General features: G+C 39.4%; 1 protein-coding gene across 3 annotated transcripts in view; it reads left to right on the forward strand.

Annotated features, from left to right (window-relative positions):
- Positions 1-27,303, forward strand: part of Cpes (Ceramide phosphoethanolamine synthase) — a 116,080-nt gene that overhangs the window by 24,345 nt on the left and 64,432 nt on the right. The window contains exon 1 of one of the 3 annotated variants that reach the window (XM_083111428.1): positions 24,825-24,932. The exons of the other annotated variants lie outside the window; for them this stretch is intronic. The gene's annotated coding sequence lies outside the window, so the exon portion shown is untranslated. Of the gene's footprint in view, positions 1-24,824; positions 24,933-27,303 lie in introns of those variants that run through there. 3 annotated transcript variants of the gene reach the window in all.

The following is a 27,303-nucleotide window of genomic DNA, read 5'->3' on the forward strand; positions in this document are numbered from 1 at the left end:
AGAGGTAAGATGTTGAACTAACACTATATCTGATAGTGAACTATCTCCTGCTAATAATTTTAACGCTGAGATGGAACTGATAGCTGTGTTTGTGAACGCTCGCAACTCTTCTGCGTTTTCTCTCGACACTGGTTTTATATGCAAAATATCATTGACGTGTGAAGCAGCTATGAGACGCTTGTTGTCAAAACGCTCTTGGAGTTGTTTCCACGCTACACCGTAGTTAGATGCTGTAATTGGTATGCTTTCAATGATTTGCAATGCCTCACCCTTCAGTGCGACACGTAAATACTGGAATTTCTGAATATCTGAAATATCCGAATTATCATGTATGAGCGAAGAAAATGTGTCTTTGAACGATACCCACTGAGTGTAATTTCCACTGAAATGCGGAAGCTCTATTAATGGCAACTTGACTTGAGACTTGCACGAAGCCCTGTGTTCATTTTCCGCGCCGTCTGTATTTGAATGATTTCCCTCAATTAATGTTAGCATCTGCGACTTGAGATCGAAATATGAAAGTTCGATTGTCTCTCGAACTGCCGTGTGTTCATCGTCTGTGGCTTCAAATTCAATGCAATCCTGAATTTCTTCTATCTTGGGCCATAATGTGTTCAGTTGCTCCAGCCGAACCTTGATCTGTTGAACGTTCGGCGCCTCTGGATCAACACTGCTAATGTACGACTGCAATCTCGTTATTTGCCCCCTGTAGGCGGCACGTTGCTTTAGAAGATGTGCTAAGTCTGCCATGCCTCAAGGTGGGAGGGACAAGCAATGCGTATTGAAATGAAAGGAAAAAATGAGGAAATATTGAACCAAACACTGTTGTACTCACCGATCTGGCATTCACTGGACCATCTGGGCATCTGAAATCCTGGTTAGGCTGCAACACTGCAGGTAGTCGTTGACACTGACGAGTACTGGAACAGCTGATGCACGGTCGCCATGGTGATGTCACGTCTGCACGCGTGGGCTGCTTGATGCAACTCTCCGCGATACGTTTCTCCTCGCTCCCGCACGAAAACGAACGAAAAGCCAGTCCCGTGAAGGAACAGAAAACTGCAGTCTAAAAATAACTCAGGGACACACCACCGGTGTATGACGTAATGTCACTGGTCGCCGACTGTTCCTCACACAGCAGGAGGGGAGAAGGGAGCGGAGTGTGAAACGTCACTGACAAGCGAACAACGAGAGCGTTCTCGTCGGGGAAGTCCCGGGCGTGTTCTTCAGCCACGTGGAAAATATCTCGCGCGCTACAACGAATGACGTAATGCTTTCAATAACTTGCAGTTACTGTACTTGAAAATAAAGTTTGCACAACACAATGTCACTAAAATCACTGATGATAACGTACCTCATGTTCAATACAAAGGAGATCGCGGCCTGCGGAGGACCAAAAATGTTTGCGTTCCGGACCGTACAGGACCAAAACTGAATGTAGAACCTGTCCGGCTGTGAAGGACCAGAAATGAATGATGATCCAAACCGGTAGGATCTAAATGTAAGTGAAATTGTAGGTACCACTTACATCTCTCTGGTATGGATTGTGTCGCTACAGGGCAAAGTTCACCGCGATCCTCTTGGGAGTTGTAAAGAAAACACAGGCACACACACTGATAACTATAACTATGTATTATAAGGTATATGCACATAACACTTGATTACACTTCCCATGCACTCCTGTCTAGGGAAAACGTTTTACACGAAGTTGCAGCTGGAGTTACAACAACGAGCCACTAATGAAACGTAGCCACGTTGGGCTTACGGTATCCATAATTGTCCGCGACGGTTTCTGGCTGTGTCCCGAGTGGCCTCTCTACGCACACACTGGAAGTAACTACCGCGCTAAAATGGCGGCAACTAGACACCGCGCTAAGATTGAATTATCCAATGGGAGTGCAGGTTACTTAAGGCATTTAAAATACACAAATAAACAATTGAAGCTATATGCAATATAAAATGTATAAAGAAAGAATAAACATGGTTACTTTTATAGATAAATCTCCAACAGGATCTGTAAAGGAAAGATGTATATACGGCGAAGAGTAGAAGTGTAAATAAACTGTATATAAAGAGATAACTGCGTGAGACGTTATTCTTGTCAACAATATGCCTTATTACACTTAAACGGGATTCTTGCTTAGGAATTGTTAGGTTAGGAGGCCAGTTTAGAGTTCTTAGCAATTATAGTTTTAGCGTTTGGAGGAAGGTGGATGTGCAGAGCACCAGACTCACTTGAAATTAACGTGCAGCCAACCAAGATTATATATCCCTAAAATGACACTTTTTCACTCATTCCATATAACTGCTATTCCGAAACCCATCAGACGAAACTTCGAATATTGACCCTACGCAAAAAATCATCTCTCTTCTCCCATAATTAGTATTCCAAGAATAAATTTTCTCCGCGTTGCCTGTTTAATTAATTAATGGAACTTCCTGCATATAATACACAACGTAAAGTATTTTTAAAAATATGAGAAATAGTGATTTGAAGATGCAAGAAAGAACTGTGTAAACATCACATATGGTTTTCAAGTTTCTGTTGATGTAAGTCAGGTTTGGGTTACTTTTGAAACACACTGCAGTTTATGCAAATTTTCCAAGGAAATCGTATCATCATTCAAATCTCTTTGCTCCTCCCCATTGAAGTTCTATGATAGGGTCTTGACAAAGGTAATATACCACCTTGGTTACTTCAACGATGGAAACCTATGATAGAATAATGAAACAGACTTGCAGCAGTTGAATTGGCTATTACGTACCCAATTGCCCTTGCGTTTGTAAGTAGCCATTTGGAAAATTGCTCAATTCATGTGAGACTACTAAATAATTGAGTAAACAGCATGCTTAACTGATTAGATAAATGATCCCTTCCTCTCAGTCCATTGAAGACATGTGACTTAGCCTTATGTCGATATTAGAATAGAAGCGTCGTTGGGCGATCAATATGCTTGATGTAAAAGGCAAAATCCACTGTTTCTCCATCGTTGTTTGTTTAAATTTGGTTCTTTCATGGCGCTTTTCTACCACTGTACTTACTCAGGATTTAATGTAAGGGTCATTCCATGTCAAATGAACGCAAAAAACAAAGGATTTTGTCACCCACCATCACAGATTTTGATGAAATTTGGTGTGCACCTTTTCCTTATTGTTGAAAGAAACGCCCTGAATTTTTTTCCGCTCTATCTCAGAAGGTTTTAATTTTACAGCACTTTGAAATGTCATTAAATCTGTATTGTCTATCACTCTTGAGACCCTCGACAAAAGATACTCTTGCTTACATTTTATAACTTTTCTCCTTAACCAATGGCTAAATATGTCTGAACTTGTTACATAAAGCTCAATGAAATAATGAGGATTTCAGGGAGAAAAAAGTATATCAGCACTCAAATAGTTTCATAAAAGCCTCAAAAAAGACTAATAATGGACTTGTAGCCTAATTTTTGTGGTAGAAAACTAGGTTGCGAAAACCTGAATTTTCAGCATGTGAGCATGATGGAATCAAACGTTTTTGATGTTTAAAACCATTACAAGAATATGCTCTTTCTCTACAAAGAATGAAATTTATGTTGTTTTTTTTTATCTTTCTAACGGAAATTTTACGTTTATTGGACATTGCGTAAAATTTCAGGGTCAATCCGTACCAAATGGTCCAGCACTGGTAGCTCCACCATTTTTAATTTTTTTTTTAACCCTTATGCAAGGGTAGTTCAAAACGGGCATTATTTTCTAGAACTAGACTTCGTTTGAAAATGGTGGCCATTTTTTGTTCATGACTTGGGGCATTTTTGGTCTTTGCAGACAGTTGCGACAATTATGATAACTCAGCTAAGAAAAATGATAGAAATCTGGGGTAATAAACATTGTTTTCAGTACATTTCAAGCTACATTTTACGTTCCGTACCTTTTATCACCATATCTAATGCAAATGGCTGAAATTTTGGGGAAAAAACTGACTGATGTTCAATTTTAAAGGGAAATCAATGAATAGAATATATTTTTAATAGTATAAATATAGATTTAATGACATTTCAAAGTGATGTAAAATTAAAACAGTTTGAAAAAATGCAGGGGGTGTCTTTCAACCATAGGGGAAGGGTGCAAAGCAAGTTTTATGAAAATCTGAGATGGTGAGTGACATGACCTCGTTGAAATGACGAGCTGAGATGGAAATTTTCAGTAATTATCGTAAAACCTAGAACTTGTGTTTTCTTGTTTTAAATATTGTTCAATGGCGATTATAAATAATTAAATCCATAAATAGACAAATATATTAGCGTAGGTCCAACCTCTGGGCTTCATAGGATAAACTTATCCACTGGCGCCAACTGGCAGTCTGTCTCGAAAAGTGCAGGTCAAATATGACGACTAACAACAGAACAAAGTCACATTATAAGACAACATTTGAGGTTTTAAATCATGCAAGCCAGACGAAATCTTGCTTCGCGGTAGAACAGGAGCGCCACTGAAATATTTGAAACCAAACTTTTTCTGAAGGAAAAACAGAACGCCAAAATGTGCACTGTTTCGTCATAAATATTTACATTTGAAAATTAAATAATAAATAAAATTCTGTGTAAATAACTCACATGCACTGCACTCTAACCAAGCAGTTCTTTAGAATTATAAGTTATTCATTGAATTTTTATCGAGGAATGAATCTTCTTCCGCACATCCTTCTTTTCAAATAACATTTTGTACAAGTTTGGACACATGTGATTAAAGTTTACTTTATTAATCAACATAGCTTTCAAAGTTTGTACTGAAAGAGCGTTCTTGCCCACAAACAATTCATGTACGAAAACAGTCGTTCAGTACTTCCATGTAAACAGAGAAGAAAAACTAAAATTAGAAATATGGCATTGCTCTATTGTTGACATTAAAATGTGAAATAATTTCTACCCGACAATCGCTACGTGGTGTTTTTCCAGATTCCATTTTCCAATAGTTCTGGCGTTACGTAGTAGTTCTATACCGATAAGTCGTGGTCACAAAAAAGGGACATTTTGGCGTCCCGTTTTACGTTTAAAAAATTGGGACAGAGACTTTAAAAAAAATGAGACTGTCCTGTATTAGACCACACAGAGCAGCTTGTTTTCATGAGATAGAAATCTGCCTTCCATGGCAAAGAGTTAGGGTATCTTTACAGACCACTTGACATCCGAAAAGTCCTATTTTTCATGAGTCTAATATGCAGAAGCACAATACTGAATATTGATACCAATCAACGTAATGCAACACTTTGGTTATTCACGTAGTTACCGCGACTACAAATGAAATTGATGAAATATTATAATTGATATTGCAATTCATTTGTCATTTCGTTTTCCGATTTCGATTAGTTGCGACGATAAGGATGATAAAATATATGAAAGATAAACACAAAAAAAATAATCTCGAACCGAAGATTCGCAGTTACACAGCACCTTACACTAACTGAAGAAATGGTACTGGTATTTAAAAAAAACGTCGCTTTTCTGCCTTTTCCCTAATCGCGATAATAGGGATGAGTTATGGAGGAATACTCACCAAAAAACTCCCATATCCTGGCCGGAACTCGAACCGGAGAACTTCAATAGCTAGATCGAAACTCGAACACTTAACGTGCCCGACCACAGAGCCGATAACTGTAGGACTTAGATAATACTAACTGTTAATATAATTATTTAACAGTATTATACTCCTGTGTCCCACAGTAGAGGTCCTTGCCTAAATACGTTATTGTCTACTGTTTGCTGTATGAAAGACATTATAAATCAATCAGTACTTCTAAATGTAAATTAAAACTGTGAAAATCAGTCGATAGTTCGATCCGTGTATGCAGCAGTGCGTTAGGTGATCAGTTTCGCGTAATGATAGTTAAACCCTTTACGCTATATTACCACAAGCCAATAATAATACGTAGGCTATCCCTCCAGAAAAGTTTGTTTCTGTGATTCTGGTGATCAGTTTCGCGTAATGATAGTTAAACCCTTTACGCTATATTACCACAAGCCAATAATAATACGTAGGCTATCCCTCCAGAAAAGTTTGTTTCTGTGATTCTACCTAACTGGATGCATCTTATTCATAATACAGACTTGGTATCAAATAAAATAACTTATTAAGAAGTGGACATTTTGCACATATTTCTGTGGCGTGTGTGTAAGCATGGGTCTCACTCACAACGCAAGCAACAACGAACATCTTGTTCTGACGTCTGTGAGGAATGCCTTGTTAGGTTTAGTTCTCTGGGCTTGACCGATAAGATATTATTCATGCTAAGAAAACTGAACCTAACAAGCCTAACCCAACAACGAATGCATTCCACATGCTACGTTCCCCGGAATATACTCAAAGGATCAACTTACGTTTATTCCTCAACGGCGAGCTTGAGACTTATCAGCCTACTATGAAGCCTTCAGGTAGTGGGAAATCAGATAAGGATATGCTAATGTTAATATATTACACTAGAACTCACAGTTAAACTTCTTATTACAAACAAAAGTGTATTTTGATCATAATACTTCTCCACTACACAAATTAAAACATTCACATTTCCAAAATCACTTCCATTATTCCAGAAACATCCATAATATCTCTCTCCTCACAACTCACAATCGAATGTTTTAAGGTTAGTCCATAACCATAAAAGACTACCCAATTGAACAAAACAAATTACGTCATAATAGACAATTAACATTTTAGACATATCAAACACTTAAAATGATACAATAAGTGGGTGCGTATCATGGCATCCTCCCACAAACAAAAAGAAAATTAACAAAATGAAAATGGAGTAAATTTTCTTTTTCAAAACTCTAGGGCCATCCACTCAACTCAACAACTGCTTCTCAGTTTCTTGGAGTGTAGGACGGGGCAGACGTATTCCAAGTGGTAACATCTAATTGTTTAACACTAGTTTCTCCACTATTGAAATCTTCCGTCTGTGTAGCACTTTCTTTCCTCCTCCAATTGTAGTTACCTCTATACCGGTTATAGCGATGTGGGGAGAAATTATTATTACCATACGAACTTCTTCTTCGGAATGGCGTTCTTCTTTCTTCTCCAGAAGATCGCTGTGATCCCTCGCAGTTCCTTCTTCTGTAGAACCCGCTTCTATTTTCTTCTCCTGAAGGATTGTTACTTTGCCGAGCGCTACCACTGAAGTTCTCATTATCAGATCTTCCGTTACCTGCAGGCAACTTTGCTGAATTGGGTTGATTACTGGAGAACGTCAATTGCCTAACTCTAGCTTGGTTGGTTCTTCTGTCCTCGAATCTCGGGTTTTCTGTCCTCCATCCCTCAAGTTGCTCCGAGGCTTCATATCTTCCCAAGAAGCTGGTAAGTTGGTCCATGTTGCGTGGATCGCGAGTAAGTACCAACTGACGCACTCGCAGCGGAAGTTGACTAATAACCAAGTTCAGCGCTTCGCTTTGGTCAACGCTATCCACAAGATTACAATACGAGCCATATGTGTCCCAGCAATATTCTTCAAGTGAGAGGCCACAGCTCCTCGAATACCGTTTGTTTCTCAGCGTCTGCATTTCCCTTTGCTTGGCATCAGCAGAGGCATATTGTTTTCTAAGGCAGCACAAAAATGTTCAAAAGTCTTCCACTTCTTCTCATTTGCAACAAACCACGCCTTAGCCTTTCCTACCATAAGAGAGGGCAATAACTTCAATCTAAAAATCATAGGGACATTCATTAGCTCCAGGTATGTTATTAGCTCTTTTAAATACCTCTCAGCAGAGAGAGTATTAATCTCTCCAGTACACTTTGAAAGAGCGTTAACATCAGACATGCGAAAAGATTTGTAGGAACTATTCTTATAGGCATTGTCACGAGATATCTCATCCTGTCCCAATCTCTCGGACTTTCCATTATTATGTCTCTTCCTGGGCTTTGTAATTTTCCTAGTTTCAGTTTCCTCAGAACTAGAGGAAACTGCAGAGCAAGAACTTGACGAGTAACGATTTCTTTTCCTCATCTTCCCCCCGGAATCACCTCTAGTTGTTGAACAGTTCATTCCCGGTTGAAATACAGCTTCACCATTTTGAGAAGGTTCTAGAACCCGACAGCCTGCCATTAACATCTGTAGTTGATCGACCTGCCTATCTACAGATGCAACTTTCTCCGTAACTTCTTCAAGTTTCTTTTCTTGCCTTCTCTGATTTAGCTCTAAATTATCAAGTAATTCTGAGGAACCCTGTGTTACTTCTGGCCTTGCAATTATTTCAACACTCTCTATTCGTCCCCTCAATTTCTCAATTTCATTTTCCATTTCCTTTTCTTTAGCTTCTCTAGATGTTTTCTCCTGTGTCAAGTCTAAGTTCCACTTTTCATAATCCTCCTTTTGTTTTTCTTCCAGCTTTAGTATTAATTCAGCTACTTGCTGCCTCTCACACGCAATTTCCTTCCTCAGAGTCTCCTTAATTTCTCTACATTCCTTTCGCCCCTCTTCTATTCTAAATAATAATTCTTCCTTATCTTGGCTGAGCAGTTTCATCAATTCTCCTCTTTCTTCATTCCTTTTTCTTTCTTGTTCATTTTTTATCCTTTCCTGTTCCTCTTTATCTTCTCTTCTGATTCTTTCTTGTTCATTTCTTATCCTTTCCTGTTCCTCTTTATCTTCTTTTCTTATCCTTTCCTGTTCCTCTTTATCTTCTCTTCTGATTCTTTCTTGTTCATTTCTTATCCTTTCCTGTTCCTCTTTATCTTCTTTTCTTATCCTTTCCTGTTCATTTCTTATCCTTTCCTGTTCCTCTTTATCTTCTTTTCTTCCCATTTCCATTTTCTCCATCAGGGTTTGAAACAACTGTTCCAAACAAGGACTTCCTTTGTTACCCTTCTCTTTACAAATAAGACATTTCAATTCTTCCCCCTTATACTGCGATTTTGGCAAAGGATAACCAGCACAACGTAAGTGGAAGATTCTTTTACAATCGTTGCACTCAACCTCTTCATCATCAGCTTTCCCTTTATCGGAACAGCAACTTAAGGTATCCATTTTTAACTTACGACGATCACTTCTTAAATTATGCTTCTGCATACCCTACTCAAACACATTTATCGGGTCCCGCGTTGCGGCGCCAAAAAGTTTACACCTGCTACGTTCCCCGGAATATACTCAAAGGATCAATTTACGTTTATTCCTCAACGGCGAGCTTGAGACTTATCAGCCTACTATGAAGCCTTCAGGTAGTGGGAAATCAGATAAGGATATGCTAATGTTAATATATTACACTAGAACTCACAGTTAAACTTCTTATTACAAACAAAAGTGTATTTTGATCATAATACTTCTCCACTACACAAATTAAAACATTCACATTTCCAAAATCACTTCCATTATTCCAGAAACATCCATAATATCTCTCTCCTCACAACTCACAATCGAATGTTTTAAGGTTAGTCCATAACCATAAAAGACTACCCAATTGAACAAAACAAATTACGTCATAATAGACAATTAACATTTTAGACATATCAAACACTTAAAATGATACAATAAGTGGGTGCGTATCACACACTGACGTCAGAGCATGATGTTGGTTGTTGCTTGTGTCATGAGTGAAACCCATGTAAGTATACAGCCACAAAGAAAATTACAGTTGATCCAGATTGATTGAATACTACGATAAAATCCCGTAGTTTATATTCTTTTGGTTGGCAGACACTACAAGTAACGGCAAATGTGAAAAGAGGTAATACGCGATACAAGATAGTTCTCAAGATAAGAAGTAAATTGTAGAAATTTCAATGTGTATTACAATAAAGAATTAACAACGGCAATTTTGTGCTTATAGTATAAACACTGCGTTACGTTGCAAATTTATATCTGAGTCATTCCATGCGAAATCAACACAGCCTTTGACCTGACCATCTCCGATTTTCATGAAATTTGGGGAATTGAAACTATGCATAGAACTTAGTAACTATGAAAATTTTTAGTTTCGTGCGTCTTGTAATTGTTAAATTATTCAAGGTCAAAGTTTGCAGAAATTGCCTTTTTTGAGCCCGCGTAGCTATACTAAATGTGCTGTAACTCCGCCCCTATTTTGCCTAGGAAGCTCAAATAAAGCTTATTGTACAGGGAATTGATCAAGCTTTCCAGTGATATATAACAAGCCTACCTTTGGATAAAAATATAATTTTGCCACGTGACCTTGACTTTTGACCTTGAATAAATATATATTTTGAAAAAAATATATTTGGTCCCTCATTCCATACTCAAAAACATACCAAAAAATCATTCTGGGACTGCAATGAAATCAGAAGATACAAAATAATGTGTGTAACTATGTGACTGATAAAAGCCCCATTACATGAACTATGAAGAGTCAAATGTCCCTTAACACTCCCTACAAAATGTGAAGGAGTTATCCTGGGTATAATTGGTCATGAAAGAAATAGGTTAGGCACAGGGAGATCCCTAGCCGTGTGTGTCAAGCACAGGTCCGGCATATTGTTGACCGCCATATTGAATTCAACGCAAAAATTTCAAAGGAAAGGGGATGATGTGATAAATCAAATGAGGCTAGAATTTCACGAGAAATGAAGTGACGAAGGTTTATCCAACGTATCTTACGCCAGCAAAATGTTATACACATATCTTTCACTTACGATATATGCACATTATAATGTCAATGTTCCTGTGAGCACACTCGTTGACGTCTCTCACACTCGCATAGAACATTTGGCAATGTAGCAGGTGCACCATCATCGCAAGCAGCAACTATGCCTTCTCTCAGATGGTCAATATCAGGGACTTTTATTGCATGCACCATTCTCTTCAAATGTTTCTAAAGGTAAAAGTCCTCCTAAGATGTTAGATCTGGGGAATGTGCAGGCCTTTTAATAGATCCCCGTGTGCCCATCAATCTACCTAGAAAATTACAATGAAGAAATTGCGAAAATGTCTACATAGTGTGGTCACACTCTGTCCTGTTTCAAAACTCTCGAAAAGTGCCATATCCCGTAAGCAAGGGTGAAAAAACCTGTTCACTTAACAAATCCAAGAAGCCCTCACCATTTAAGGTTCCGTTGTTGAATATGGACCAACCATTTCCGTTCGCCATACATTATACCACATAATTAGCTTACCAGCAACAACCATTCGACTGAGCAAATCACAGGTATTGCATATTATTTTTATTAACTTCACCGTGAACATAAAAATTTGCCTCGTCACTGAAGAATTTTTCATTCCAAAGGACGTGTCACGTAATTGTTTGAGATACTTTTCCCAATATTCTTCACTATTCAACTATTTGGTGAATGTAGCTGATTAAAATCATATGCAATGGTGCGTATACTTCTTTCTCTCCCAAGATGTCAGCGTGATCTCGATGAGTTCCTACAACGTTAGGAGCATTCCAATGCTTTGTTTTTAACACCTCGAAAAGGAGAAAATGGTTACAAGCATGCAGTTATAAATTTTTGCTGGTTAAATATATGTTGGATAAACCTTCGTCACTTCATTTCTCGTGAAATTCTAGCCTCATTTGATATATCACATCATCCCCTTTCCTTTGAAATTTTTGCGTTGAATTCAATATGGCGGTCAAGAATATGCCGGATCTGCGCTTTACACACACGGCTAGGGATCTCCCTGTGCCTAACCTATTTCTTTCATGACCAAATATACCCAGGATAACTCCTTCACATTTTGTAGGGGGTGTTAAGGGACATTTGACTCTTCATAGTTCACGTAATGGGGCTTTTATCAGTCACATAGTTACACATATTATTTTGTATCTTCTGATTTCATTGCAGTCCCAGAATGATTTTTTGGTATGTTTTTGAGTATGGAATGAGGGACCAAATATATTTTTTTCACGATTTTTGGTGATGACATGTTTTGAGATATTCAAGGTCAAAAGTCAAGGTCACGTGGCAAAATTATATTTTTATCCAAAGGTAGGCTTGTTATATATCACTGGAAAGCTTGTTCAATTCCCTGTACAATAATCTTTATTTGAGCTTCCTAGGCAAAATAGGGGCGGAGTTATAGCACATTTAGTATAGCTACGCGGGCTCAAAAAAGGCAATTTCTGCAAACTTTGACCTTGAATAATTTAACAATTACAAGACGCACGAGACTAAAAATGTTCATAGTTACTAAGTTCTATGCATAGTTTCAACTCCCCAAATTTCATGAAAATCGGAGATGGTCAGGTTAAAAATTGCACATATCTGTGTTGATTTGGCATGGAATGACTCATCTTTAGGTCTAGGCCTACCACCGAAATCGATGAAATCTCTATTTCGAACGCGAGAATCGAACTCGGGACATACTTTGCTTCGACTGTTGCGTCATTTGGTGTTTTAAGTTCACTTTATACACAGTAAGGCTAATCGGGACTGGACCTACAGTTTAAAGTGGAATCCGAACCACTTGTGCCTCCACCGTGTATCAAACCCGAGACCCCTTGATTACAAGGCGACGACGCTATCATTACGAAATTTTGTGCAGATTGTAATGCAGAAATTACAAAAATTGGATAGATAAAGAGGAACATAATAAAATATTGTTGGCAGGAACTGATATACACTACACTGAACCACCAAACATGTCCAGGTGAACCATTATAATATGGTCCATTTTTTTCTTATTTAGCCTCGTTTTTCTGCCAATTTTTATTAACCGCGACAATAAAGATGAGTGGTGATTAGATGAAATTGATGAACGGATACTTGACAAAGAACACTATGCTCAGTACAGGACTCGAACCTGGTTACTTCGTTGGCAAGATGGGAAGTCAACCACTTAACACACTCTGTTAAGACCCTTGACTGACCGGACTGTGACCCCTATAGAATTAGTCGATTTTATAATTGACCAATATGGATGTTTAATGTATCATAATATTTGTTTCAAGGCGCAGAAACCACAAGTAACAGAGATATTTTATCTCAAAGTATGATCCGCGAAAGTAAATTTGATTATATTTTTGTTATTCACTGTCGCTTTTCTGCCAGATTTGGCTGATCATGGCGAAGAGACGAGGATAAAAGAATACTCACAGAGAACATCCAAGCCCAGGCCGAGATTCGAACCCGGGATCCCTGGCGCAGCAAATGGAGTGGAGCATGCGCGCAGCGAGTTGTGGGCGCTTTCGCATTGTGTGATTTTGTATCATTGAAGATATGATTTCTGCTCTTTGCCTGAACTTATTTTACAGTTTGACAAAGTTACTTTTAGGTTCAGTTTGTTCACATGCTAATCGGGGCTGGGTGTACAGTTCCGAAAAACTATGCAATGCCCTCTGCCGTAAACCTTACTTGCAAGACGACAGCGTTTCAGACGTGTGGACTACGGGGGAAGGGGGGGATCACGCCATTATTATTATTATTTGAGTGACTGGGGATTTTTCTTTAAAATAATGTTTAATATTTACACATAAATTACTATGTACTTTTGAAATTAGGTATTTACGAGTAAAAATGTTGGGATCAGGGTATCGACAAAAAAAATTCCCGGGCTACGGTCACACGAAGGTTGATACATTTCATTTCAACTTCGCTTTTCTGCCACTTTTGGCTAATCTCGAAGATGAGGATAAGTGATATGATGAAATTGATGTGAAGGGACACTCACAAAGAAGACCCATGCCCAAGCCTGGATTCGATACAAAGGTTAGAACCACCTCTGTAATCAATAGGTACCTGGGAGTATTAGCTGAGAATAAAGGTGGCCAGACCGTTGTGCACATCTAATATGGCCGAGATCGAGAATATGTGAGATCCAACCTCTAGAGCCCCTACGTACCTTTATGAATCGATGCATTGCACAGGGGATAGCTCTACCTTTTGTATTAGCATTAATGTGTGATTAATAAAACACTGAAAATAACTGTCTATATGCAATCTCTATTTTTATGTGCAAATGCAAATATTATTTCCACAATTGCGTGAACAGGATGTTGTTCACATGCAAATCTGCTTCGATCCACTTCCATAATAGAATTACCATAAGCCGTCAAAAGCAAGGATACAGGGGCTAGCGGAGTTGTGGGAGACTTTCTGTTATCAACAGCAACACGTCTAACCTTATACCTCTTCCTGAGCCTTGGGTGAGATTTTCTTTGAGACCCAGTGCAACCGCATGTATTCGTCAATGGACGGTCATTTTTCTCAAACTCAAATCCCTGCTTGAATTTTGAAACATGTGTTCCTACACTCCTGAAGTGGTCTTATAAAATTATATCAGTCGTTGATAGTGTTTAGTTGAATTCCATTTCTACACATACGAAAAAAGATAGAGAGGACTTCGCCGTTTTGGATCTATTTGCATTAAAGTGAAGCTCTATTAGATCTGCAACAAAAGTCTGTAGGATATTTCTTTCTGAGTTAATATTCTAATGGTTTTTAACGTTATAACTGCCATATTTTAAATGAAACAAAGAAGAAAGAACTTGATGTCGGTGAGAAAAAAATTCGTGATTAATATTTTCTTTCTATATTTGATCACCATGCATTATATAAAACTAAGTGCAACGTATAATGTAAGAAGTAAGTCAAATTATGATTCAATACTTTGCAGCGATAAAAGTGTCGTGTATGCACATGTGATCTAAAAAGAACGAGACTACAGCAGCAAAACATATTGAAGGCATTAATTTTTTTATTGGGAGAAAGAAAAAGCGACAAAATCCATGCAAAGGAAGGGAGTAACCGAATTTTCTCGTAAAAATTTTAAAAAAATAGAGGTTATATCTGAAACAAGTTAGGTATTTCTTTGACCAATAAATGATATGTGATAAGATTTCGTGTTGTCGCCATTGTCGTGTGCCACTTACTGTCGGTTGTTTCTGCCCGACGTTGTCTTCTGTTCTGCATATGATTTTGTCCGAGGCCTCCTGGATGGCGTTGTGGTAACGTCATCGCATTGTATTCAAGGGGTTCAGATACCCTTTGGAGGGACGTATTGTGTCGGATCCATCTTTAAACTGTAAGTGCGATCCCGATTAGCATTTCTGTTCATAAAGTGGCCTATATTGTGATACGTCCTTTCCCATTGCACTAATATTTATTGTTATTAATTATCTTTTCTCTTGTGCAAATGTTTATTGGTCTTTAATCTTATTTCTGTAATTTACCTATCACTGATAACGTCAGGATAGTGACTAACCTGTATATACTTATCTTGTAAGGGCTGTTACCATGGCAATTACGAGTGTATTTTGTCCTGACTTTGAAGTTCGGGCTCGGTTTTTGAATAGAGTGATCAAGTTCAATTATAAGAAGTGTAATTTATTTGAGTGACATGGATTATATGTTAGGCATATAAGTATTTAGTTTGCAAAGAAGTAAAATAGACTTCCTTTTTCTTAGTGCAAACTTAACTTTGACTTTTATTTGGTTTGAACAACGAAGAGAGATATTACCCCATACCCTGAGAGGCATCACGTGTATGCTTTCGAGTCTTTCATGTGAATTTATTATTTGCTCTGGTAGTTAAATCATGTTCTTTTGACCAATGAACGTGTCAATTGTCAATTTTGCCCTACTGTTTAATTGAACCTCTTTAAGCACGAATTCACACCACTGGTATTTGTTATCTTGCACTTGTATTTGGCAAATGTAACTTTCATCTGGACTAGTTTCCAATTAATTTTCGAATTCCAGGAATATATTATAAAATCATAAAAATAATATAATTTTTCTGCTTCCACGATGTACTTTCCTCTCATAATTCATAACCTTCCCTACAATTTAGAAGATCAAACATTCCTTAATATGCCCGGAGTTGATTAACTGGGGTAAGTAGGGAGAACGGAAGTCATTTCCAAGTTCCTTCAGAAGCTAGCCGAAATAGCCGTAAGGTGCTCCTTTGAGAATATCTCTCCCCTACTCTCCGTCTCTGAAGTCATCTCTGTACTCCCGTGATGTGAGCCTTTTCCCGATCTTCGGATTCAAGCTAATGGATTTCCCGTCGAACCAAAGGACGAACTGACTGCTCCGAGATCGCTGTTAAGGTGATCTCATGCCCCGGCGAAAATAGCCTCGCAGGTCTGGAAATGCAGTCCCGAATGTGTTATGTGGAAGTGTAGTTGGCATTTGAGTGTCCTTAAAAGGACCACCCTTTACACTCCTAAACAAATCATATGATGAAATTGATGAAGGAACACTTAGGAAGGACTCCCATGCACAGGCCGGAATTCGAACCCGGGACCGCTGGCATTGTAGCCACTCAGCCAAGGACAAATGATAATCGGAAGTAATTTTAAGGCGTGTTTGCATTCACCACTTTGGTACTCGAGTCCTTTCCTCGAGTCCATTATTGCTTTCATTTTCTCAAATTTTCGGGAGGGGCTGCAGCCGTAAAAGCTACCCCTCTCTTTCGTATGCCAATGCTCCATGCATTCTAGCTGAAGAGAATTTGGGCCGGGGGAATAAAAGGAACGAACGAGATAGAAGTTTCACTGGAAAGAAAACTCTCTGCGTATAGTACGGAGCTGAGACTTCCCATTCGCTAAACCACAAACATCAATCTCGCCGACGACTTCCACTTGGAACTTCTCCAGGTCAAGCGCTGCAGGATTCAGGATATCTTGACCCAGAAAAGCGTCCTTTTCAGCCGAAGCTGAGAAATGGAAGGAATGAATCAGAAACAACAATTAAGTTCCCTTTGCGATATCTTGGAATCAGCTAATGAAAACGGTTGACAACAAGAATGAACCGTGTAGGGCTCAAGACCTAATGAAATCTATGGAAGGGCCGCCTGTCCCGATGATGCCAAACTCTTCGTGTTGTGAAAGTTGAATTATGTACTTTTTAACTCGTGTCTTGGCGGTTCTTTCTTTCAATTGATTTTTCTTCTTCAGAATGGTTTGTATTTACAAGTTGTGTAGTGTAATGATATACAAAGAATGAAAAACTGGAAATAAAGCAGTAGTGAAGATCTGGAGTGAAATAAATGCCTCAACTCACCCTTTCCAGAAATGAAATTTGGGCTTGTCGATGGTGTAGTGGTTGTTGTTGTTGTTGAGTTGGTGTTTTAAGTCCACTTTATGCACAGTAAGTCTGATTGGGACTGGAGCTACAGTTTAAAGTTGGATCCGAACCACTATGTGCCTCCACCGGGTATCGAGCCCGAGACCCCTTAATGGTGTAGTGGTAACGACGTTTCCTTGTAATAAAGGGGTTCCGGATTCGATACGCGATAAGGCACATAGCGGTTCGGATCCCACTTTAAACTGTAGCTCCAGTCAAGATCAGCTTTACTGTGCATAAAGTGGACTTAAAACTTAAACTGTCCCAATTAGCCTTTAGCATAAATTGGACTTAAAAAATAAACTCAATTATGAAACAACGTATTCTTGTGTAATCACATGTTTACGTGGTTAAACGAAGAAAGATGTACAGATATGGTAAGACGTGTGCAATGCACGTACAGTCACCGGAAATAAAAATGGGACACGTAGATCCTGAAATACTCGCTTTAGGGCAAGGCGTTATGTGTGTTGCCTAACTCTATAGAGATGAGTGGATTTTAATAGCAAATTTCCAATGGCAATTTCTAACACCGCCTTAGAGTTAGGCAACCCATATAACGCCGTGTAGGGAAGCGAGTACTTCAGAATGTAGGTGGCCCATTTTATTGCCTGTGACTGTACATCAATAAGCGTTCCACCGAGCCAAAGCAGGTAAAGTATTGTTTCCCAAGCCGACCACTCGTCAAACGTCTGGTGGAAACAACAGATTTGCCCAAATTATAAAATGCGAAATGAGCATAAAATCATCCCTAGAATTGCTGTACACCTAGCATTCAAAACTATATAAGATTATATTTTGAACAAGCATGCTCTTGTCAAGCCGAAACTCAAAAGAGTATATTGTTTGCTGAAAGAAAAATCACATTCGAAAGTTTTGAGTGTGTAAATTAAACTTTGATTGCTTGGTTGAGTTTCTTCATGGCGTAGTGATTACGCCAAACGTTGTAAGCAAGCAGTCCCGAGTTCAATCCCCGGTGGAGACACATTGAATAGTTGTTCGAATCCCACTTTATACAGCTGGTCCGGTCCCATTGCCTTTTCTGAGTACAAAGTGGAGTTCAACATTGACCAATAAACTTTTCGATATTTATTTTTCCCTCGTCAACCTGTGGTAACTTTTTGTCTAGGATGTTTCGCTTCATGTTCCTAGAGCTAATTCATAATATTAATATTTTGGTTTTATTTACGTAAGCAAACATAGTGGGTTGTTAATAAAACTGTTTTTACTTCATCCAGAACCAGCGAGGAGGAGATTTAAGTCCACTTTATACACAGTAAAGCTAATCCTGACTGGACCTACAGTTTAAAGTAGGATCCGAACCAATTGTGCCTCCACCGGGTATCGAACCCGGGACCCCTTGATTGCAAGGTGACGACGCTACCACTGCGCCATCGTGGAGGCCGACTTTCTAGGGGTTAAGGAATGAATGAATGATTTTACTTCGCGTTTCTGCCACTTTTGGTTAATTGCGACGATGAAGATGAAGACTGGTGATATGATAAAGTAGATGAAAGGACAATGACACACACATATGGACAGCACACAACAGAATTCCCATAGAGGATTATACTGGCCGTGGGTCCAGACGTCAGAGCCTCGTTAGTCTGCAATATGTGTGTTCCACCTACGTCACAAACTGTTGCGTTATGGCTTCGAGCAGCCATGATTGAGACCAGTTCTTGTAAACATACGGAATTGTATCGGGCGCGCGGGAGATACTAACACAAACTTGCAGTTGGTGCAGATGTAACGTACGCTACCTGGTGGATTCCCTTGCAAACGACAAATGAAATTGGCCGCAAACATGGCGTCTGTGCGCATCCTAACGTGACATGAAACCCACCTATATGCAGTCCAGGATGTCTACGGGTTAAGGATGAAACTTAGTGAGGATAAGAGTTATTCACATCAAAAGAGAGTCACTCCTTCATTTTTACTCTCAGAAACAATGATGGAGAATTGACAACAAGGATAAGCCGCCTGAGTGGTTAGCACAGTGCGCTACGATGCCAGAAGTCTCGGGTTCGAAACTCGGCCTGGGTATGGGTGTTCTATGTGATTTTCCCTTCATAACTTTCAGCGTATCATATCTCATCCTCATCTTCGCGATTAGTCAAAAGTGGCAGAAGAGCGAAGTAAAATAATTCTAATCAATCAATCAAGAACATAGATAACCCGCTGTTCGTTCTTTTTTCACTCACTTTCATGATCATCTTTCCGCTCTCACCGCCTTCGTTTGTTTTAGTTTTGTTTCAATGCGCAGATAGGCTAATTGGGACTGGGACTACAGTTTACAGTGGGATCTGAACTACTATATGCCTCAATCGGGTGTCGAACTCGGTCGAAAACCCTTGATTACAAGACGACGGCGTTACCACTACGTCATCTGGGAGGGGGAGGCCCTACTCACCATGGAGGTAAGAAAGGGAGAGGAGTAAGCCCTGCGCGCTGTTTCTGAAGCCGGGTCACGTGACAGAACAGGAGAAGTCAGACCAAAACATTCGAAGACGCCGTAAGAAAGCATGTAATTTTGTGTACTTTTGAATAAGATTTAGGACGCAATGGTGCCTGTGTGTTGAACTAACAGAAGCTACAGAAACCTGAAGGATTAATATTCCATAAGCAAATAACGCTAGTTATAGTTTGTTTTGTAGTATTTAAGTCTGAGGCGTCTCGTGAACGCATGCGTCATTTGTGGGAAAAAGGACAGCTTGCTCTGCGACGACATTCATGAGCATTTCTATCTTCTAATTTCTTCATATAGGAGAAGTATTTACTTTACACGAGAGCGCTGAACTAAACTTATATTACATTTCTTTGATCTGAAGTAACGCATGCGTCAATTGTGGGAAAATAATTAATACTTTCTTTCACTTCAGATACAAGAAATGTAATATAAGCTTAGTTCAGCGCTCTCGTGTAAAGTAAATACTTCTCCTATATGAAGAAATTGGAATGTAGAAATGCTCATGAATGTCGTCGCAGAGCAAGCTTTCCTTTTCCCCACAATTGACGTATGCGCAGTATTCACCGCAAGCGTTCACGAGACGCCTCTGATTTAAGTGTAAAGTAGACCTCGAGTTTTCGTTTGTAGTTGGAGCCAACTTCCATGCTCCTTCCAGCTGCGTGCGCTTGCAGCAGCCGATGCGATGTTCTTCTGTCTGTTGAAGTCATTGGTTGAAGTAGATGCGGCCATCTTACGCAGACAAACTTAAGCTCAGCCCGCTGGCTGCAAAACGAAAGCAATGAGTGATACGAGACTGCAGGCACCTGCTACTAACCGCCTTCGTAGCTGACAAGATTGTAGCATCGGAGAGTCAGGTTTCTGGTCAGATCCCGTGCATAAATCCGCAAACGTTATTAGTGCATAATACGGTATGCGCCAAAATATACTGAAACTCGCGCACCTCGAACGCGCATGTGCGTTTGTCGATGGGGCATAGCTCCAGCAGCTCGTGTCCTCAGTAGTGAAAAGGAAGTTATAACTCGCTAATAATGTGTATGTAGTGTTTCTTTCAGGATAAATAAACTCACAGATGACAACAATGTAATGTTCGTCTTTTAATTTCAGTACTGTATATTTTGGCGCATACTGTATTTCCTTGCTCATAAAACCTGACGTTTGGGTTTTACCGTGTCTCCATTAATCATGTAGGTGAACCTAGCACCTAAGTAGAGAGGCCTGTAAAGACATTACCTCAAGAAATACTGCGCACATTCCCAGGCAACGATCCGCGATCCACCCCCTTCCCACTTAGTTGTTTGGTCGATAGAAAGTGAATGAGTGTGTGTGTGCACGTGTGTAACTTTTTCTGTGCGTGAGCTGTGTGGCATTTCCTGGTGGAGGCATTGGGCATTGGCGTTTCCCACACGTTGGTCGAAGAAAGTTTGCGTGATAGGATTGTGGTTTGGACACAATGCGGCTTTGAGGTCTGAACGTAAACAAAACGCTTTCTCTGGGGAAAAGTGATCGATTTTCGCGCTAAGTAGAGAAGCAGCGTCTGGCTAAGCTGCTTCAACACCCCCCTTCCCCCCGTGGGCTTTCAGTCTGTCTCCTATTTACTCGTACATATTATCCCCGTCTAGTTGGCTGCACTTTTTGACTCTCTCTGCACTCATGCGTCTAGTTGGTTACACGGTGCAACACCGAAACGTCTATATTCCTTTTTCGGAATGTCTGGAGTAAGAGAACGCGAACGTGTTCTTGGCGCACGTTGAAGGGTGTGTGCCACGCCCAATGAACGCGCGGAGGGGTGGGGCATGCGCGGGAGGGGGCGACTCGACTGCTCATTCGCGGTCCAGTAGTTCTGTAGTAAACATGTCAGCTCGCATCAGGAGAGCGCCGCATAGTGTTGACTGTGTTCGAGAACCTATTTGCACAAGGTAAAACAGTAAATGAATGTGTTTTGGGGACAGCTGCCCTAACGGGAATTGGGAAATCCACCGTTTATAATATCCGGAAGGAAGCGAAACAATCGCGAGAAAAGGATGGAACATCCCTGTTGGAAACGCCGGGCAAGAAGCATCCGAAACGAGCTCAACGATTTGCAGACTGCGATGAGTTTGCGCTAGAGGCATTACGAAGGAGTCTGCGATTAGGGGAGCAGTTGTCCCCCAATTTTCGCCACTTTTGCCCCCGCCCTATGCTAAATCATATCTACAAAGGGAAATATACTGTCTTTGCCCCCCTAGTTTTAGCACCTTGCCCCCCCCCCCCCAATTTTTGGGACCAATCGCCGCGAAGGCTCATTCACAAGGAAATTTTAGGTTTTTAGGGTGGCAGTTGTGCAAAAAAAAACAATACATGTGTAAACAAATAAGTTATGTACCATTTACAGGCCAACTACTTGCGTTCTTGCATTGCATTGTTTTCTTAAAAGACAATAAACGCGCGATAAGCAATACACTGGCCATTGTTGAGAATAAAAGAAGAAGTTGACAGCAGAAATCGTTTTGCTTTACGGCCGTTACACCGCGCAGCACTTCGTTGATTTCATCAAGCACCCTTCCCCACCTAGTCTGGCCCCGCCCACAAGCTTTCCCCTATGCGCGTCGCTTCTCCAGACTTTCCTTAAAAGTTGTATACTTCGTTGATTTAGTGTGGAGTAGCGTATTTGGCGTCTGCACCGTTTGCACTACGTTCTCGAGAGGTGTAGTGTGTTGTGTATGATCACGTGGTGCGTGCTAAATAATCAAACGAACGTTTATAGCAGTAGACAGGCATTTCTTGAATCTTTTGAACTTTAACACCGCCTATCGTCTACTTGGTTGAACGTCATTTCCTTGCACCAGCCTAACACCGGAATACCCCTGCACTACATCTGTACTTTCTTTTAGAAACATCAGTTCAGCCAATACGCAGACAGTGCTATTGCACTGTTGCCAAACTAACTGCTAGCGGAAGCGAAATATAGAGAATTCGCTGTGTCAAATATTCAACTATGTTTTTTTTTATATATAATACATACACAGTAGGATATGAGTACAGTGAAATAATATAATGAATATTTCTACACAGGATTATAATATCATATCACTGCAACATATAACCAGTCAAGAATGTCAAGAAATCAACAGGTAGGTCAAGAAATTCAAGAAAAAGTGAAGAAATTATGCTTGTGGTCAACAATTTTTGCTATTTTTTACAGTATAATGAATTTACATGGTTGTATTTGTGTACTGGGGTTTGATATAATTGAATGTTTGGAAATCTAAAATTGTATTAAGCTGAGGTTGATTTGTTCATTTTGTTTCTTAAAAATTACATTCTTGTATGTGTGAAGTTTTGTAAAAATAGTAAGTAATGTGGCTATTCCCCATTCAGGATTAAATCTGATGCATTAATTTTTACATGCAATTATGCATGTCTAAATTTCGTGTTAAAGTACAAGGAGTCTCTGATTCAATACCCAGTGGTGGCACATTGCACGGTGGTTCGGATTCCACTTTAAACTGTAGGTCCAGTCCTGATTAACCTTTCTGTGCATAATGCGGATTTAACAATTCGATTTAATTCTTGTTAAAGTACAATTTCAGTTTTCATGGATCTGTGGTAGGGCTTTCCATTGAATATTTATATTTTCTTCAAATCCAACTATACCTAAGTAGGGTGCGATTAAATAAATGTTAAGAAAAGGGGGTGGGAGTCAAGAAAATGGAAAATAAATGTCATGAAAAAGTCAAGAATTTTGCATCTGTAGACACCCTGTGTAAGAACTCAAACTGACTCAGACTCGCAATGTTGGAGAACCCCCAAGACAGGACAACTCAGCTGTCAACACGGTGGCAACGAAAAAAAGCAGACGGAAGGAAACTGAAAGGGTTATTGTGTGTGAGAAGTGTTGTTTCCCAGTCTTTCTTCAAGAAACGATTACTCCGGCTGTAGGTAATGGAAATTTATGGGACGTGGACAGTCAGGTTGAAAAATGTCTTGCCCTATCTTATGATGAACCTTAAAATGGCGAGTTTTATCAAAATGTTTTGCACGCACGAAAAATACAGAACACGGCGTTTAACTTCCGCGCCGAAGTTTCCTAATTGTACAACGTTGCACTCCTGCCATAAGCCAGTCGCCACGGTCACGATATCACTTCTAAAACCGTACGCCGTATAGTTTAAGTTCCTGTGCGAGGAACAATGAGATATGACGGACCCCGCAAGAAGACAAAATTATTGTCTGCCAATATTCTAAATTCTTCAACAAATGTCGGTCCTCGTGGCGGAATGGTTAGCATATCGCGCTACGATGCCAGGGGTCCTGGGTTCGAATCCCGGCCTGAGCATGGCTGTTTGTGAATGTCCATTCATTAATTTCATCACTCATCCCCATTTTCGCAAATTAGCCAAAAGTAGCACAAGAAGCGAAGTAAATTAAAGCAAATCAATCAATCTTCAATAAACAAACCAAAATCCATGTGTTATAATTTTTAGGGGAATATATGTTCCAAAGAATGCGGTTATGTTTTCCTAAGTGGAACAAATTTCATAGCAAGTTTAATTTAGACTCGTAAAAAATGTAACGCCAGAAAATAAGTTATTGTTTTCTCTACAGGCGGCGCCACATGCAAGCCCTGACTTTAACCAGGTTGAAGGCCTGGCTAGTAAGTATTCAAACATGTGATACACTTACGAAGTAATAGGTTGTCCAGGTCACAACGCGCGGATCTCTATTTGTTACTAAAACGGCTTACTTGTCGCTGAAATGGCTATAAAACTGCATATCTGGCTTACTCGAGCGCTTATTGACACACATTGGTTCATTTTCCCGTCAGGCGTTGCACGAGATAGAATTATAGACAAACAGAATATAACTTATTTGCAGAGTCGTGCCCAGAATTTTCGAAAAGAGGGTGTTATGTCTACTTTCTTTTAGTATCCAGTTCTCATTTTGTCATATTTTTCTGCCTTTGACGTTCTGGATAAAGGGGGGAGGCTTATGACCTTCATCAACTCCCCCTTGGGCACGTTATTGTTTATTTGCTTATCGATTTCGGTTTCTCCCTATCACCTGTCTTTTCCAATTGGAAATATTCTTTAAGAAAATTCACTTCCTATGAAGCCTCCCAGTGTTGCAAAGAATACTTCCCCTAGTGTTACGAAAGGAGAAGTTATGAGATTATTTTGTGAATTTACAACTCAAGTGTTTGAGCGCATCCAACATTTTCTAAGAATTGATGCCCCTGAAAATACTCACTACCAGCGTAAATGCACACAGGTGCACATGCAAAGTTTGCTGTATCCGGGTTGAGCGCCTCTAGCGAAGGAAAGTTGAATTTCAGCCCCAAAAAAATCGCAATTGCATCAGCAAAGCGCTCAGGCTGAAAGGATCGTCACGTTCTATGGTTTGGCAGAGGCTTAGTTTTAGTTTCAGTCGCCAGATGGCGGAGTGAATGTTTAACATAAATATTTCTCACGTAGAGCAACTTTATTTCGATTTATATACCTTGGTAAGAGTAGTCTAATTGCAGAAAATACATTTTCCATTAGATTTGTGCATTTTCATGTTTTGAAACTTTTCTTTCATATTATACATTTTGCAATTATATATTATGTTTATAATATAGTGATAATTTTTAGTTAATAACGTTCCGATTTTTACCTTGCATGATCTAGTAGCTATTTCAATTGCTGTATTTTTGAAGGGAGCTAAAAGTATTTAGTACCAGGCTCTCAAAATTGAATCTATGAATGTAATTACAATAACTGTTATTGATTATAATCTGTAAATAAGTAACCAATACTCTGTCATTCCTAAACAGACTACAATAATCCTAAATAACTTAATAATAAAGTTGTTGTACTCACCCCTTTACAGGTCAAGGTTTGTTGCAAAACACAATATTCCTTGATGGTAAGCTATTGCTTTTTAATGATTAACTTCATATTAGAACTAAATCTAAACTATAGCAACGATATTCAAATAATTCTTTGTTTCGATGAGCATTGTTGCAATTGTAATTGTTGGGATTAAATTCCAATTCTTTCCAGTCTTTGTGAATTTTTTTGGTTTGGTTGACCCAGATAGGCTATACGCATGGGCGTCCGTAAGGGGTGCAAGAGGGGGCCGTGCCCCCCCCCCCTGGAAAATGAAAGTCAACCAAAAATTATATATTTCACACAATTTTATTTCAGCCAAAATAATACGTATTAATTATTGCACGAACATGATACAGTCAATTTTAAGCAATCTTTTTTGAGGAAACAACACTATTATTGCGGAAAATGTGCCTTGTTTGTTCCCCTGGAAAAAATACCTACCTTGCCCTTCCCTGGAGAAAATCCTGCGGACGTCCATGGCTATACGGTGTACGCTTTTAGAAGGAACATGACTTCAGCCAGAGCTATTGCGCTGTTGCCAAACTAACTGCTTGCGGAAGGGAAAAAGAGAATTCGCTGTGTCCAATATGCAACTTTTTAAATTTATATAATGCATACACAGTGTACGTATATGAGTACAGTGAAATAATACAGTGAATATTTCTACACAGGATTATAATATCATATCGCTGCAGCATATAAGAATTTAAACTTGCTCAGACTCGCAATGATCGAGAACGCCCACGACAATGAAGGGTCATTGAGTATATTGAGAAGAATTTAACACCCATTGTTTTCCAAGACACAACTCAGTTGTCAACACGGTGGCATCGAAAAAACAAACGGAAGGAAAATGAAAGAGTCATAGTGTGTGTGTGTTGAGACGTGTTGTTTACCAGTGTTTCCTCAAGAAACGATAATTCCGGCGACGGAAATTTATGGGACTTGGATAGTCAGGTTCAAAATGTCTTGCCCCATATTATGATGAAATTTAAAGTGGAGAGTTTTATGAAAACGACTTGCGCGCAAGAAAAATACAGGACACGGCGTTTAAATTGCACCCCGCAGTTTGTAACTATACAACGTTGCACTCCTGCCATTGGCTGATCGCCAAGGACACTCCCTTCGTGGCCCCGCCCGATATCGCCAAAACCGTACGCCGTATAGTGTCAAAAATTGAAGCAAACTAGACGAGGAAATGAGGTGAGCCACGGCCAGCTTTATTCCCACCTGGAATCATTAAATTTGGCAACGCTGTCTCGCCGGATTAAAAATCAAGCTACAAAGCATGGGTGCGAGTACAAAATTTATGTTGACTTTTAAAGAAACAAGGGGATTTGTGTAAAATATTTTCCAAATCTGGACAGAACATTGACATTTCGATGTAAGTAGAAAACATGCATTAACAAGAGAAATGGAAATTTATCGTTAAATGACTAGAAATAAACAGAAAACGGAAGGCCAACTTTACATATCAAATGAAGCATGGAACTTTCCAATAATGTCTACTATAGTAGTTTGACCGTATTTTATTCGCTAGAATGTCGGAATAACATTAGAAACCCTTTAGAAACTAGTCATAGAAGATCTAGCATACTAGCTTTAAAGTTATAAAAGTAAGACGTAATGGTAGTTCTGAATGAGATAAACCAGCATGAGCGAGTATTACAGAGTGTAGAATTTATCTTGTGTACATAATATTTCTGTACAGCGTCTTCATTTTAGCAGTCTATGACATAGTTCCAAAGACTTTATTCAACAGACAATACATTGTAATTACTATGTGCGCATGACCAAATTGATTATCTTAAAATAAATCTTTCCAAACAAGTGGCATTTCGGGTGTTGGTGGCTATATACTCCCTAAGAGAAAGTGAATAATTTTGCATGGTTTAGAAATTAGTTATACATTTCCGTTGTTTTTATCTTGCGGAGATATGTTACGGTGAAGGAATGAGTGTTGTGTTCTACTGTTTTCGTTAGGTTAGGCCTGTTAAGTTA

Source organism: Lepisma saccharinum, chromosome 25 (assembly GCF_977018435.1).
Source record: "Lepisma saccharinum chromosome 25, izLepSacc3.1, whole genome shotgun sequence".
In the NCBI taxonomy this organism is placed as follows: Eukaryota; Metazoa; Arthropoda; class Insecta; order Zygentoma; family Lepismatidae; genus Lepisma; species Lepisma saccharinum.